The sequence below is a fragment of the Primulina eburnea genome, chromosome 7 (assembly GCF_022965805.1).
Source record: "Primulina eburnea isolate SZY01 chromosome 7, ASM2296580v1, whole genome shotgun sequence".
NCBI classification, from domain to species: Eukaryota; Viridiplantae; Streptophyta; class Magnoliopsida; order Lamiales; family Gesneriaceae; genus Primulina; species Primulina eburnea.
In genome coordinates, this window is record NC_133107.1 from 36,098,321 (window position 1) to 36,113,991 (window position 15,671).

General features: G+C 37.5%; 1 long non-coding RNA gene across 1 annotated transcript in view; it reads left to right on the plus strand.

Moving 5' to 3' along the window:
- The first annotated feature begins 11,784 nt into the window (after positions 1 to 11,784).
- Positions 11,785 to 15,671, plus strand: part of LOC140836222 (uncharacterized) — a 49,658-nt gene continuing 45,771 nt past the window's right edge. The window contains exon 1 of the long non-coding RNA XR_012119035.1: positions 11,785 to 12,344. This is a non-coding gene — a long non-coding RNA (uncharacterized lncRNA). The remainder of the gene's footprint in view (positions 12,345 to 15,671) is intronic.

Sequence of the window (15,671 nt, forward strand, 5' to 3'; positions counted from 1 at the left end):
AGGAGTACTAGAACTGAGAGGTTCCCGAGGATTTCAGGGAGCTAGATCATCTGGATATGGTGATCAAGGAACAGACCCAGGACACACTTGATGATATAGTGGCAGGTATTGTTCCTTTATGATTATGGTGCATATGTATTGATATATACTAATGCAATCGGTATGATTATCCTTGGTTGGGTGGAACTGATATATGCTTTACCTGTTGGTTCTGTATCTACTGTGGTATTGGTCCTTTACCTTTTTGGGAAAAGAATTTGATATCAGTGATATTCTGTGAGATATTATATACTGCAGTAAGTTGAGAATGGGATCGAATTAGGATAATTTGTACTTGTATTGTCGGATGATGACTGCATGATTGATATATCGAACAAGTACAGAGCAAGTATAGAATCTTGCCAGGAGATGGTAAGATTCGGACCTGAAATGGCCATGGAATGAATGATATACGGTAAGGGATTTAGATCTTGAATTCCTTGATATCCGTATTAGGTATGATTCGATGATTATCGAAAGGAATGGAGTAATTCCTTATGTATTCAGTTGATGACTGAAGCTGAGCCTATCATGACTTGATTTACTAATAGCAAGAGGTTTGCTATAGTCTTTCAGATGAGATTGCATGGTTGTCCTGGATTAGGAAGAATGATTTCAGCCTTGATTTGATACCAGGTATTGGTTTCATTTTATAATTTGTATAGACTGATACTGATTGAACTGAAAGAATTGAGATATCAGTTGAAAGAATTATTGTCTAAGAGTTAGAGTTACATTTGAATATATGTTTCTCTGGAAAGTATTTCAGTTCCGATTATGGGTTGATGAATCCTGTGTTCCGCAATATTCTGAAGACATTATGCTCGTTTTATCTATGACATTTTGATATATTCGTAGCGTATGATTAAATTGAATATTCTGGGAACTGAGATTGTGGTATACAGAATTGTTCAGATATGAATCTCGATTGTAACAGATTTTGCTCAGAGTCTATGATATCTGAAGATAGTATACTGACTGGATTATAGTACTGTTGAGACAGGGATCAGTGACTGAGAATTACATTGATATGGCAGAATGTCAGAGATATCAGAAATATCAGAAATTGCGTCTTATGCAGTCAGTAGATCAGTATTGTGTATTGATATTCTGAATCTGATCCGATATTATTATCACTCTGAGTCTGTGTTTGATATCGATTGTTATGAACCGTTGAGATTATATACAGTTCAGTCGAGTCAGAACTGATTTTGAGGATTTAAAGCAGTTCAGAAGTTTGATCAGACTGTCCAGAACTTGATTTTGGTAGTTAGAACAGTGTGTCAGAGCCGAATACCAGGTAGGTAATATTTTATTTTATATGATTAGCTGATTTATTTGTGTCAGATATTCGAATTTGAATGACATGTATTGTCAAATGCACACAGTAGTAGATTCAGTACTATTCTGGTAACAGGAAATGTGTGATAATTCGAATAGACAGTTGTGATATAAACAGATAAAATCAGTGATGTCAGAATTTGTATGAAAGGTCTAAATCGCTGACTGATGAAGACAGGAAGATAGAAACCAGGAGATTGGTTATATCGATTATTGATTTTCAAATAGAAATGGGAGTACATTTCTATAGATCTGGTGATGGAATCACCAAAATTTTGCCAACAGTGTACCAGTAGGTGGTTATGATTGAACGATTGTTCAAATCTGCCTATGTCATATGGTACAGGATGACGTATTGATATGACCAGACGACTGAGAGGTATGTCAGAAACGGAGGTCAGATTGTATGGAATGCCAAAGTTGATTTTATCAGACTGTGATTTTCGTTTGATTTTGTACTTTTGGCTGAGTGTACAGTATGATTTTTATCTATGATTTATAGATTGACAGATAGTCGGACTGAACTATCCTGATACTGGAGGATATCCAGGAATTGTGGTGCTGGATTATAGCACTAGTTGACATGATTCATTGTCACTTTTGATATATTGTATGATAATAGCTATTAGATGAGTATCGAAATGGCTTTAGTTGAAGTATTGTACCGTGAGAACTGCTATTTTCCTTCGTATGGGAATGATGTTGCAGTAATGCTTGAGGGCAGATTTGTTAAGATCAGAAATCTGATAAGGAAAAGGAGACTGAATCAGAGGAAATGAGGATAGCTCAGAATGCATAGACTAAATAAGCCAACGTCGGACGATGACTGTTGGTATTGAAGCTGAAGGTTGAATATATCTTTGACTGGAATTAACAGATTGAGTAACAGATGATGACATTGAATTGTCATGAAACTATTGCACTGGCAATTGGTATACAGAGGTTGTATAGCCCGTATTTTGCAATTGATTCTATCACGAGTAATTTCGTTAATATGCGAGTATTTTAGTGTCTGTATATCTCCTTCGTATATCTGATGGGAGACATGATATGATTATCTGGATTACACGAGTAGATTGCTTGTGATTTCGAGGACGAAATCATATCTTAGAGGGGGAGAAATGTAAGGCCCGAGAATTTGAGTACCGTAATCTGAAATGATTTTGGGTATGATTACCGTAATTTGGAAGTAATCTGGAAATGATTTATTAATTAATTACGGTAAATATAGACGGAACGGATCGGACCAAAACACATGAGAAAGGTGTAGAGTGTGTGTGCAAAGAAAGAAGGGCGCACATGCGCGTGAAGGTGCGCGAGCTGTGCGCGAGCAAGACCGAACCCTTCGCGCACGTACAGTGGCTCGGGCGCATATGCGCGGGAGAGTAACGCGCATATGCGCGGCGATACCAGAACCTTGGGCGCATATGCGCCGAGACAATGCGCGCATATGCGCCGGCATGAAAAACGGGGTGGTGCCATTTGGCCTCATCGTGCGACGTGTATATATATATATATACATACAAACGTAATAATCAGAAGGAAAGGAACAGAAGAAATCGAGGAAAGGGTTTGGGAAAGGAGTGGAAAATCCTTACGCCTTTTGTGAGAAATACGTCCGTCTGATTTTAAATCCGACTTCAGTACCGAGTTCCTATCAACGTAGGCTACGCCTGGACGTAAGTTTTGCTACGTTTTGACATGTTTTGAAATTAGACTATTGTCAGAATTGAATAGGATTCATATATGATGTTCTTGTCATGTTAGACATCATAGAATTGAAGTCAGATTAAAGAACGGACTGGTTATGTAATTGTTATGATTTTCGGAGTCGATGTGACTGAGAATTCATATCAGATATGTATTGTTATTGAGATTATGACTGGTATCGATATTGATTATGAGTTCTGATTTTATATCTGTGATGTTTGGACTGACGGGGTTATCCAGACAGTATTGTTATGCCGTCGAAACATCAGTTGGTTGATATTGATCAGATTCGGTATTGATTTAGATTGGATTGTGATACCGTATGTCGATTGACATTAATCAGATTATGTGTTTTGATTTGAGTATTAATCAGAACAGGTATTGAATTGAATTGTGTATTGATATTATACCTATTCAACTGTTATTACCATATTGGGAATGGACCGAGATAGAGTCGGGATTTCTTCTTCTTCTTCGTCAGACCGAGAAGATAAAGGTATAAATTAATGTGGAGTTGGGATTGCACAACTCGAGGGAGGTTTGACTCGAGTTTCCCTAAATCACATACTTTACCTTATTGCATTGATATTTGTATTAAGTTGATCGATGTACTTGTTCTCTTGCTATTAGATGACAGGTATTAGACGAGTTATCTTGTGACAGAAGTGCCGGATAGTGGTGGTATCGCCACGGCACATTGCACGATGTCTCAAGATAGGATATTAGCGATAGAGCTACAGTCCTTGACGGTTAGGTCAGGACACTGGATGTTTGGTTATATCGAGTAATGGAATCTATTACGGAATTCGATATAGGAACACCATATTTGGTTATATCGAGTAAAGGGTATTGGAATTCTTCTATTACGGAATTCGATATAGGAATACCAGGGCACTGGTTATATCGAGTAATAGAGATTATGGTTCCATCCCTTACGGAATTCGATATAGGAATACCACTTCTGGAAACCGGGATCCCTAGACTAGGATTGCGTCTAGTCTAAAACGTAGAGTCACGAGCTTGAGTGACAGTTATATTGATTGATATTGATTGATGTTGATTATGTTCCTGAATATGGTTCATGTCCTTTTATGTTCCTGATATTGGTACATATTTAGAATAGAAGTTATTCTTGAGATTGATTATGTTCCTGATATTGGTACATGTTTAGAATAGGAATTATTCTTGATATTGATTTATGTTCCTGATATTGGTACATGCCGAGAATAGGATTTATTCTAGATATTGAATTATGTTCCTGATTAGGGTACATGTTTAGAATATGATTTATTCTTGTTATTGATTTATATCATGATGTTGAGATAGGATATGATTTTTGTTATATGCTCTTATATGATTTATATGATTGCATGTATACATGATTTATACTGGGATATTTATATCTCACCGGAGTTATCCGGCTGTTGTCTTGTTTCTATGTGTGCATGGCAACAGGTGGGCTAGAATCAGGGTCGTGAAGAGAATGAGGCTGGACTAGATAGCGTGGAGATCCGGGCTTCAGAAGCAACTTAGGATTCAGTACTGATATGTAGTTGAACCTAGTTGAATTATGGTAGATCCTACAATAATTGTATATTATGTATGTTATGTAATTTGAATTTAATTACATTATGTTTCCGCTGTGTATTTTAGAAAAAAAAAAAATAAATAAATTAGACCCTGTTTATTATGAATGATTAAATATTCCTAAAGATGATTAAGGAATGGATTAGCGTCCGGGTCCCCACAACAGGTGGTATCAGAGCTGTAGGTCCTTGAATTGTAGGTTCCTTAGCACTGAGATAGAAAAAAGTGAGCGGGGTAGAATGTGTTTTCTTTCCTGCTTTTGATTGCTAGCATGTGATATAGTATTATGTTGATTTACATTGAGTATGCTAGCATGCCAGCATGTTTTATTGCGTTTAAATGTACGTTACCTGAATATCTGAATTGATATGGTAATATATCTGATTTGAAAATGAATCAGAACCAATTCTTGATCAGAAGGTAAGCTGATCAGAAAGGGATTGGGATTGATTATCTCTTGTGATTACTGATTCCTGTGATCATCAGATATACCTCGTAGAAGATTTTTAGAAAGGGGTAGTACTTCGTCTGATCAGATAGATGTATCAGAGACTCCGATGGAATTAAAATTGAAAGAGTTTCAATTATTTCAGCCGCCGATTCTGAGTGGTATCGGGACGTCTGAAGAGTATGAGAACTGGTTTGATGACATAGAAATACTGTTCGATTTACTTAATTGTACCGATGAACAGAGAATTACACTGGTATTTCCTCAGTTACGAGAAGCTGTCAGAAGTTGGTGGATTACAACCAAAGGAGTACTAGAACTGAGAGGTTCCCGAGGATTTCAGGGAGCTAGATCATCTGGATATGGTGATCAAGGAACAGACCCAGGACACACTTGATGATATAGTGGCAGGTATTGTTCCTTTATGATTATGGTGCATATGTATTGATATATACTAATGCAATCGGTATGATTATCCTTGGTTGGGTGGAACTGATATATGCTTTACCTGTTGGTTCTGTATCTACTGTGGTATTGGTCCTTTACCTTTTTGGGAAAAGAATTTGATATCAGTGATATTCTGTGAGATATTATATACTGCAGTAAGTTGAGAATGGGATCGAATTAGGATAATTTGTACTTGTATTGTCGGATGATGACTGCATGATTGATATATCGAACAAGTACAGAGCAAGTATAGAATCTTGCCAGGAGATGGTAAGATTCGGACCTGAAATGGCCATGGAATGAATGATATACGGTAAGGGATTTAGATCTTGAATTCCTTGATATCCGTATTAGGTATGATTCGATGATTATCGAAAGGAATGGAGTAATTCCTTATGTATTCAGTTGATGACTGAAGCTGAGCCTATCATGACTTGATTTACTAATAGCAAGAGGTTTGCTATAGTCTTTCAGATGAGATTGCATGGTTGTCCTGGATTAGGAAGAATGATTTCAGCCTTGATTTGATACCAGGTATTGGTTTCATTTTATAATTTGTATAGACTGATACTGATTGAACTGAAAGAATTGAGATATCAGTTGAAAGAATTATTGTCTAAGAGTTAGAGTTACATTTGAATATATGTTTCTCTGGAAAGTATTTCAGTTCCGATTATGGGTTGATGAATCCTGTGTTCCGCAATATTCTGAAGACATTATGCTCGTTTTATCTATGACATTTTGATATATTCGTAGCGTATGATTAAATTGAATATTCTGGGAACTGAGATTGTGGTATACAGAATTGTTCAGATATGAATCTCGATTGTAACAGATTTTGCTCAGAGTCTATGATATCTGAAGATAGTATACTGACTGGATTATAGTACTGTTGAGACAGGGATCAGTGACTGAGAATTACATTGATATGGCAGAATGTCAGAGATATCAGAAATATCAGAAATTGCGTCTTATGCAGTCAGTAGATCAGTATTGTGTATTGATATTCTGAATCTGATCCGATATTATTATCACTCTGAGTCTGTGTTTGATATCGATTGTTATGAACCGTTGAGATTATATACAGTTCAGTCGAGTCAGAACTGATTTTGAGGATTTAAAGCAGTTCAGAAGTTTGATCAGACTGTCCAGAACTTGATTTTGGTAGTTAGAACAGTGTGTCAGAGCCGAATACCAGGTAGGTAATATTTTATTTTATATGATTAGCTGATTTATTTGTGTCAGATATTCGAATTTGAATGACATGTATTGTCAAATGCACACAGTAGTAGATTCAGTACTATTCTGGTAACAGGAAATGTGTGATAATTCGAATAGACAGTTGTGATATAAACAGATAAAATCAGTGATGTCAGAATTTGTATGAAAGGTCTAAATCGCTGACTGATGAAGACAGGAAGATAGAAACCAGGAGATTGGTTATATCGATTATTGATTTTCAAATAGAAATGGGAGTACATTTCTATAGATCTGGTGATGGAATCACCAAAATTTTGCCAACAGTGTACCAGTAGGTGGTTATGATTGAACGATTGTTCAAATCTGCCTATGTCATATGGTACAGGATGACGTATTGATATGACCAGACGACTGAGAGGTATGTCAGAAACGGAGGTCAGATTGTATGGAATGCCAAAGTTGATTTTATCAGACTGTGATTTTCGTTTGATTTTGTACTTTTGGCTGAGTGTACAGTATGATTTTTATCTATGATTTATAGATTGACAGATAGTCGGACTGAACTATCCTGATACTGGAGGATATCCAGGAATTGTGGTGCTGGATTATAGCACTAGTTGACATGATTCATTGTCACTTTTGATATATTGTATGATAATAGCTATTAGATGAGTATCGAAATGGCTTTAGTTGAAGTATTGTACCGTGAGAACTGCTATTTTCCTTCGTATGGGAATGATGTTGCAGTAATGCTTGAGGGCAGATTTGTTAAGATCAGAAATCTGATAAGGAAAAGGAGACTGAATCAGAGGAAATGAGGATAGCTCAGAATGCATAGACTAAATAAGCCAACGTCGGACGATGACTGTTGGTATTGAAGCTGAAGGTTGAATATATCTTTGACTGGAATTAACAGATTGAGTAACAGATGATGACATTGAATTGTCATGAAACTATTGCACTGGCAATTGGTATACAGAGGTTGTATAGCCCGTATTTTGCAATTGATTCTATCACGAGTAATTTCGTTAATATGCGAGTATTTTAGTGTCTGTATATCTCCTTCGTATATCTGATGGGAGACATGATATGATTATCTGGATTACACGAGTAGATTGCTTGTGATTTCGAGGACGAAATCATATCTTAGAGGGGGAGAAATGTAAGGCCCGAGAATTTGAGTACCGTAATCTGAAATGATTTTGGGTATGATTACCGTAATTTGGAAGTAATCTGGAAATGATTTATTAATTAATTACGGTAAATATAGACGGAACGGATCGGACCAAAACACATGAGAAAGGTGTAGAGTGTGTGTGCAAAGAAAGAAGGGCGCACATGCGCGTGAAGGTGCGCGAGCTGTGCGCGAGCAAGACCGAACCCTTCGCGCACGTACAGTGGCTCGGGCGCATATGCGCGGGAGAGTAACGCGCATATGCGCGGCGATACCAGAACCTTGGGCGCATATGCGCCGAGACAATGCGCGCATATGCGCCGGCATGAAAAACGGGGTGGTGCCATTTGGCCTCATCGTGCGACGTGTATATATATATATATACATACAAACGTAATAATCAGAAGGAAAGGAACAGAAGAAATCGAGGAAAGGGTTTGGGAAAGGAGTGGAAAATCCTTACGCCTTTTGTGAGAAATACGTCCGTCTGATTTTAAATCCGACTTCAGTACCGAGTTCCTATCAACGTAGGCTACGCCTGGACGTAAGTTTTGCTACGTTTTGACATGTTTTGAAATTAGACTATTGTCAGAATTGAATAGGATTCATATATGATGTTCTTGTCATGTTAGACATCATAGAATTGAAGTCAGATTAAAGAACGGACTGGTTATGTAATTGTTATGATTTTCGGAGTCGATGTGACTGAGAATTCATATCAGATATGTATTGTTATTGAGATTATGACTGGTATCGATATTGATTATGAGTTCTGATATTATATCTGTGATGTTTGGACTGACGGGGTTATCCAGACAGTATTGTTATGCCGTCGAAACATCAGTTGGTTGATATTGATCAGATTCGGTATTGATTTAGATTGGATTGTGATACCGTATGTCGATTGACATTAATCAGATTATGTGTTTTGATTTGAGTATTAATCAGAACAGGTATTGAATTGAATTGTGTATTGATATTATACCTATTCAACTGTTATTACCAGATTGGGAATGGACCGAGATAGAGTCGGGATTTCTTCTTCTTCTTCGTCAGACCGAGAAGATAAAGGTATAAATTAATGTGGAGTTGGGATTGCACAACTCGAGGGAGGTTTGACTCGAGTTTCCCTAAATCACATACTTTACCTTATTGCATTGATATTTGTATTAAGTTGATTGATGTACTTGTTCTCTTGCTATTAGATGACAGGTATTAGACGAGTTATCTTGTGACAGAAGTGCCGGATAGTGGTGGTATCGCCACGGCACATTGCACGATGTCTCAAGATAGGATATTAGCGATAGAGCTACAGTCCTTGACGGTTAGGTCAGGACACTGGATGTTTGGTTATATCGAGTAATGGAATCTATTACGGAATTCGATATAGGAACACCATATTTGGTTATATCGAGTAAAGGGTATTGGAATTCTTCTATTACGGAATTCGATATAGGAATACCAGGGCACTGGTTATATCGAGTAATAGAGATTATGGTTCCATCCCTTACGGAATTCGATATAGGAATACCACTTCTGGAAACCGGGATCCCTAGACTAGGATTGAGTCTAGTCTAAAACGTAGAGTCACGAGCTTGAGTGACAGTTATATTGATTGATATTGATTGATGTTGATTATGTTCCTGAATATGGTTCATGTCCTTTTATGTTCCTGATATTGGTACATATTTAGAATAGAAGTTATTCTTGAGATTGATTATGTTCCTGATATTGGTACATGTTTAGAATAGGAATTATTCTTGATATTGATTTATGTTCCTGATATTGGTACATGCCGAGAATAGGATTTATTCTAGATATTGAATTATGTTCCTGATTAGGGTACATGTTTAGAATATGATTTATTCTTGTTATTGATTTATATCATGATGTTGAGATAGGATATGATTTTTGTTATATGCTCTTATATGATTTATATGATTGCATGTATACATGATTTATACTGGGATATTTATATCTCACCGGAGTTATCCGGCTGTTGTCTTGTTTGTATGTGTGCATGGCAACAGGTGGGCTAGAATCAGGGTCGTGAAGAGAATGAGGCTGGACTAGATAGCGTGGAGATCCGGGCTTCAGAAGCAACTTAGGATTCAGTACTGATATGTAGTTGAACCTAGTTGAATTATGGTAGATCCTACAATAATTGTATATTATGTATGTTATGTAATTTGAATTTAATTACATTATGTTTCCGCTGTGTATTTTAGAAAAAAAAAAAAAAAAATTAGACCCTGTTTATTATGAATGATTAAATATTCCTAAAGATGATTAAGGAATGGATTAGCGTCCGGGTCCCCACAATTATGTTGTTTCCGATTTCCGTTCATTTCTGCACTATGTTTAGTCCTTCCAGTAAAGTATGGTAATTTTTTGACATGTACTTTAATTGTTATGAATTTGTTAGAACATTTATGTTACCCTAATGAAACGTCCTTACTTTTTAACCTTAAAATCCAACTATTTTTTTTTTTAAATTTTGAAACATTCAATTTGAAATAACTTAATATTTAAAAGTCTTAATGCATAAAAATCCATAAATCCTCAACCACCAAAATCATACGTCAAATTTTAAAATAATCCAAAATTAGACTTCAAAATAAAGCATAAAGTCTCTCAATAAATAATCCTTAAAATCTTTGCGTAAGGACTTTAAATACTAAGTAAATGCAGAAATAAATGTCCTTAGGGAGCATACGGTTGTACTCGATCCACTAAAGCGTCAATGTTTCCCTCAAAATATCCTCACATGCAGCCATCCAAAATTAATGAGTCAAATGACTCAGCACGCTCTAACCATACGTAACAAATAATACATATTCATGCACATGAATTAAAAATCATACTTTTATTTAAAATATCTAGCATAAATTTGTAAGCGTAAATAAATCATAAATCATAAAGCTTTCCATCAGCATATATCTTTTTGGGTGAAGTTTGATCTTTGAAAGTTACTAGTTGTAATCATAGATGCAACTAGTATGATGTTGGATCGATCTATCCTCGTAAATGCAAGGAAAGTTGGAAGCTTCCCTCTTGCATGGGCAATTGGCATGAGTTTCTTGATTGGAACTACTGCTATGAATCTTTGTGCAAGATAGATTTATAATTCTAGGGTGATTCATACAGCGCATCGACCATGCAGGAAATAGGGATTTATCTGTTTTTCCTCACCTGTTTTTTGCTAAAGTTGGTTATCCGAACATAAAATGAGATTACATGTCTTAAGTATAGAAATATCTGGAAGATTGGGGGGTTTTACTTTGTCTTGAGGACTATTAGATTTTTGTAGTTACATTTCAATGTTTAGGTTACTGGTATTGTCGATTTGGCTATGTAAGCCTTCAAAATTGAAGTGATTAATGGTTGTTAGCAACTTTTTATAAGAAATAATTGATTCTTGGGCTCTAGTTTATAGTTTCATTTTCTTTACTGACAAGCCCCTCCCCTCCTGCTTTTGAGACTACATAGTTGTAAGCAATATTATCTCTGTTGCCACTTGCAAGAGAAGTGCTTGTCTGATGCCTTTTGCGCTTGTACTTTTCACAATGTATATGGCACGATGATGCTTCGCAAATTTGACAAAACTCTCAGTGATGGATTTTTATTTTCAAATAACTTGGGAAACAATTTTTTAAAATAATAAAAATTAGGATGCCCTAATATATATTGCCAATAGAAAATATCACGATTAGGAGAAATAGAGACTGGGCTGAAGCAAGTCGGCCTGGCTTGGCTGTCAAATTCAGATCCATGGTGTAAAAGATAGAGACCACCATCCTGACTAGCATCTACAATCATCTCGACAGTTTTTTTCCCTGCAACTGCAACTGAAACAAAAGATCAATCCACAATTTTAACTTTCTAATTTCCTGCACAAGGGACATATGACGAAAAAACCAAAGGAACCAGTCATATGATCAGTAAGATCCCCGGAATTTAAAATGCATGAGATGCTCGACTCTCGAGCAGAAGCACGAAAGTGAAGCGGAAGTAGTTGTACTTGATTGAGTAGTTGTACCTGATTTAAACGTAATGTTTAAAAGCTCAAGTTGTTCCTTTGTGAAAGTCAACTTTTCTTGTTGTGAAGTTGGGCTTGGCCATGGTCAGAAGGGCTACCGTGAAGAGTCCGTAGATCTCCTCTAACCTTTACATCACACCCACCTTGTTTCTTCCAATTCGAAGGCTTTCCACATATTTTCTAGCAAGTATCGCGATGGTTTGTGGCTTTATGAAAAACATCGCACCAAAGCTCTGGCTTGGGTCTTCTTTTTCACCTTCATCGTGTTGCACAGCAAAATTTCTGCACTAGGTTCAAGTTTAGGTTCTGCGAGAGGTTTCATCATGACTATTGACGAGATTCTTCACTCCGTACTGTTGGTCTCACGTGCGGAATTTGAGATAATAAAACCCAAAAATAAAGAATAAACTGGACACCGAGATTTACGTAGAAAACCCCTAAAAATTATTAGGGTAAAAACCACGGGCAAGATGAAAAGAATTCCACTATAATATTTTATAGTGTACAAATCACTCACTGTGTTTCCAAAGAGAACACACACTTTCTTAATACAGGAGAACAAACACCTCACAAATATTATAGAACTAATAAGAGAAATAAGAAATCACAAGAAGAAACTTGTGAATGGGATGCTTATGAATTGCAAAATAGGTACATATTTATAGGTGCTTGGCCATGTGTGAACAGTGAAATTGCCGCACAATTTCATCACGCAATTCCATCCAACTTTGTTGACCCACGAAATTATTCAGCTAATTTCAACCAATTCCCCCGACATGCAATAAATACTTTCTTTGACCATTATTCCTCTGCCAACATTTCTCCCACTTGGAGTTTTGATTGAGAATCAAACACATCTCCACACATCCTTTCAATCTTTCCATTCCCTGCTAGTTACGTTTCCGCTAGGCCACTTAAGGATCTACACCACTCAAACTTTGCATTGTTCACTGGCTTGGTCAAAAAATCAGCTATGTTATCCTTTGTATGGATTTTCTGCATATCCACACTTCCTTCTTCTACTACTTTCCGCACAAAATGAAATTGAACTCCAATGTGTTTAGTCCTGGAATGAAAGGCCGGATTCCTTGCGATGTGCAAGGCACTCTGACTGTCACAAAACAAAGAAACATTTTCTTGTTTGTGCTCGATCTCTTCCAATAACCTTTTGATCCATTTTGCCTCCTTGCAAGCTTGAGTAGCTGCCATATATTCTTCTTCCGTTGTAGATAACGCCACAACTGTCTACAGTTTTGAAACCTAGCTTACTGCTCCCCCTGCAAGTGTAAACACATAACCAGTACTAGATTTCCTTTTATCAGGATCACATGCATAATCTGAATCGACATAGTCCCCTGAGTGTAAAATCTGATCCTCCATAACATAATGCAGCATTCGAAGTACCCTTAATGTATCTAAGGATCCTCTTAACAGTGATCAAATGCTCTCTTCCAGGATTCGCCATATACCGACTAACTGCTCCCACTGCTTGAGCAATGTCCGGTCTTGTACAGATCATAGCGAACATCAAACTTCCCACTGCTGATGCATACGGAACTCGAGACATCTCCATCCTCTCTGCTTCACTGCTAGGACACATCTCAGAAGATAACTTGAAGTTAACAGGAAGAGGGGTCGAAATTGGCTTACTATCTTGCATGTTGAAGCGTTGCAAGACTTTTTTCAAATAATTGGGAAAGCCAAATCTTTCTGTTACATCTGTCTCGGTGAACTTGCATCCCTAGAATCTTGTTTGCTGGTCCCAAGTCCTTCATATCAAATTCCCTAGCCAACTGTGCCTTCAATCCTTGGACATGATCTTTGTTGGGGCCTGCTACCAACATATCGTCCGCATACAACAGCAAAATGATATAATCATCACCAGACCTCTTGAAATATGTACAAGGGTTTGCAGTCAGTCTGTTGTATCCAAGGCTCATCATATAGGAATCAAATCTTTTGTATCAATACCTCGGCGCCTGTTTGAGACTGTACAGAGATTTGTTCAACCTGCAAACCAAGTTCTCTTTGTCTTTTTCCGCAAAACCTTCTGGCTGGAGCATATATATTTCTTCTTCAAGATCTCCATGAAGAAATGCTGTTTTCACATCTAGATGTAGGTCAAACACCGCACACAATTCCAACACTACTCTGACTGTTGTAAGTCGAACCACATTAGAAAATATCTCATTGAAGTCAATGCCTTCTTTCTGAGCATAACTTTTTACGACCAATTTAGCACGATACCGCTCCACTTGGTTATTGTCATCACACTTGATCTTATAGACCCATCTGTTTCCAATGGCTTTCCTCCCTCGTGGTAGTGTAACAAGATCCCAAGTTTTATTTCTGTCTAATGACTCCAACTCTTCTTGCATTGCTATCATCCACAAGGATAAATCCGAGGTTTGAGTAGCCTCGTGGAAACTCGATGGCTCACCATCCTCTGATAATAGACAATATGCAATGTTGCTTTCAGTGACATAATCTGAAAGCCAACCTGGTGGTCTTCTGTCTCGAGTTGACTGCCTCACATTGGAAACCTCAGACTCAACATGATCTTGTTCTTGTTCTTCGTGCTCTGGTCACAAGAAACTTGACCTTCATCTGTCTTATTTTCCACCTGAAAAATAGTAGTTTCTGAATTCAGTGTGCCTTTGTCTCCCTTTACTTTATCTTCCTCGAAGATAACATCCCTGCTGATGACAAGCTTGTGAACAGTAGAATCCCACAAGCGAAACCCCTTTACTCCATCAGCATATCCCAAGAAGATACATTTTCTGGATTTCGAATCCAACTTTGATCTTTCTTGCTCATTGTACAGAACGTACACCGGACTTCCAAATGTATGCAAATGAGAATAATCTGTCGGCTTTCCAGTCCACATCTCCATCGGAGTCTTCAGATCAATCGCCACTGAAGGAGAACGATTGATAATATAACAAGCAGTTTTGACTGCTTCCGCCCAAAATGACTTTTCTAGACCCGCAGTCCTCAACATAGCTCTTGTTCTGTCCAACAAGGTCCTGTTTATCTGCTCTGCCACTCCATTCTGTTGAGGTGTGTAAGCCGTCGTGAATTGTATTTTGATGCCCTCATGTTGACAATATGCATCAAATTCATCACTGGTATATTTTCCTCCATTGTGAGTCCTCAGACACTTGATTTTCTTTTCTGAATCAAGTTCAACCCGCGCTTTGAAATTTTTGAAGATCTGGTAAACATCTGATTTCTTCTTGATCGGATACACCCAACATCTCATAGAGAAATCATCAATGAACGAGAAAAAGTATCTCGCTCCTCCTAGGGATACAACCGTGCTTGCCAAACATCCGAATGAATCAGCTCCAATATGCTTTTGCTCCTGGCAGTAGAAGTGCCAAACTTTAATCTGTGTTGTTTACTGGTAACACAGTTCTCACTAAATGGTAGTGACGCTTTTGTAAGTCCCGGCAGCAGCTTCTGTTCTGAGATAATTTTCAACCCTCGTTCTGACATATGCCCGAGCTTTCTATGCCATAACACTGTTAATTCTTCTCCTGAACCAATTGATGCGACAGCTAGTTCTGCCTCCTTTTGTGTTTCTCCCAAAAGTACATACAGATTTGCCGCTACTTTTTCCGCCTTCATAACCACAAGCGCACCCTTCACAATTTTCATGATCCCGTTCTCGATACGAGTTTTGC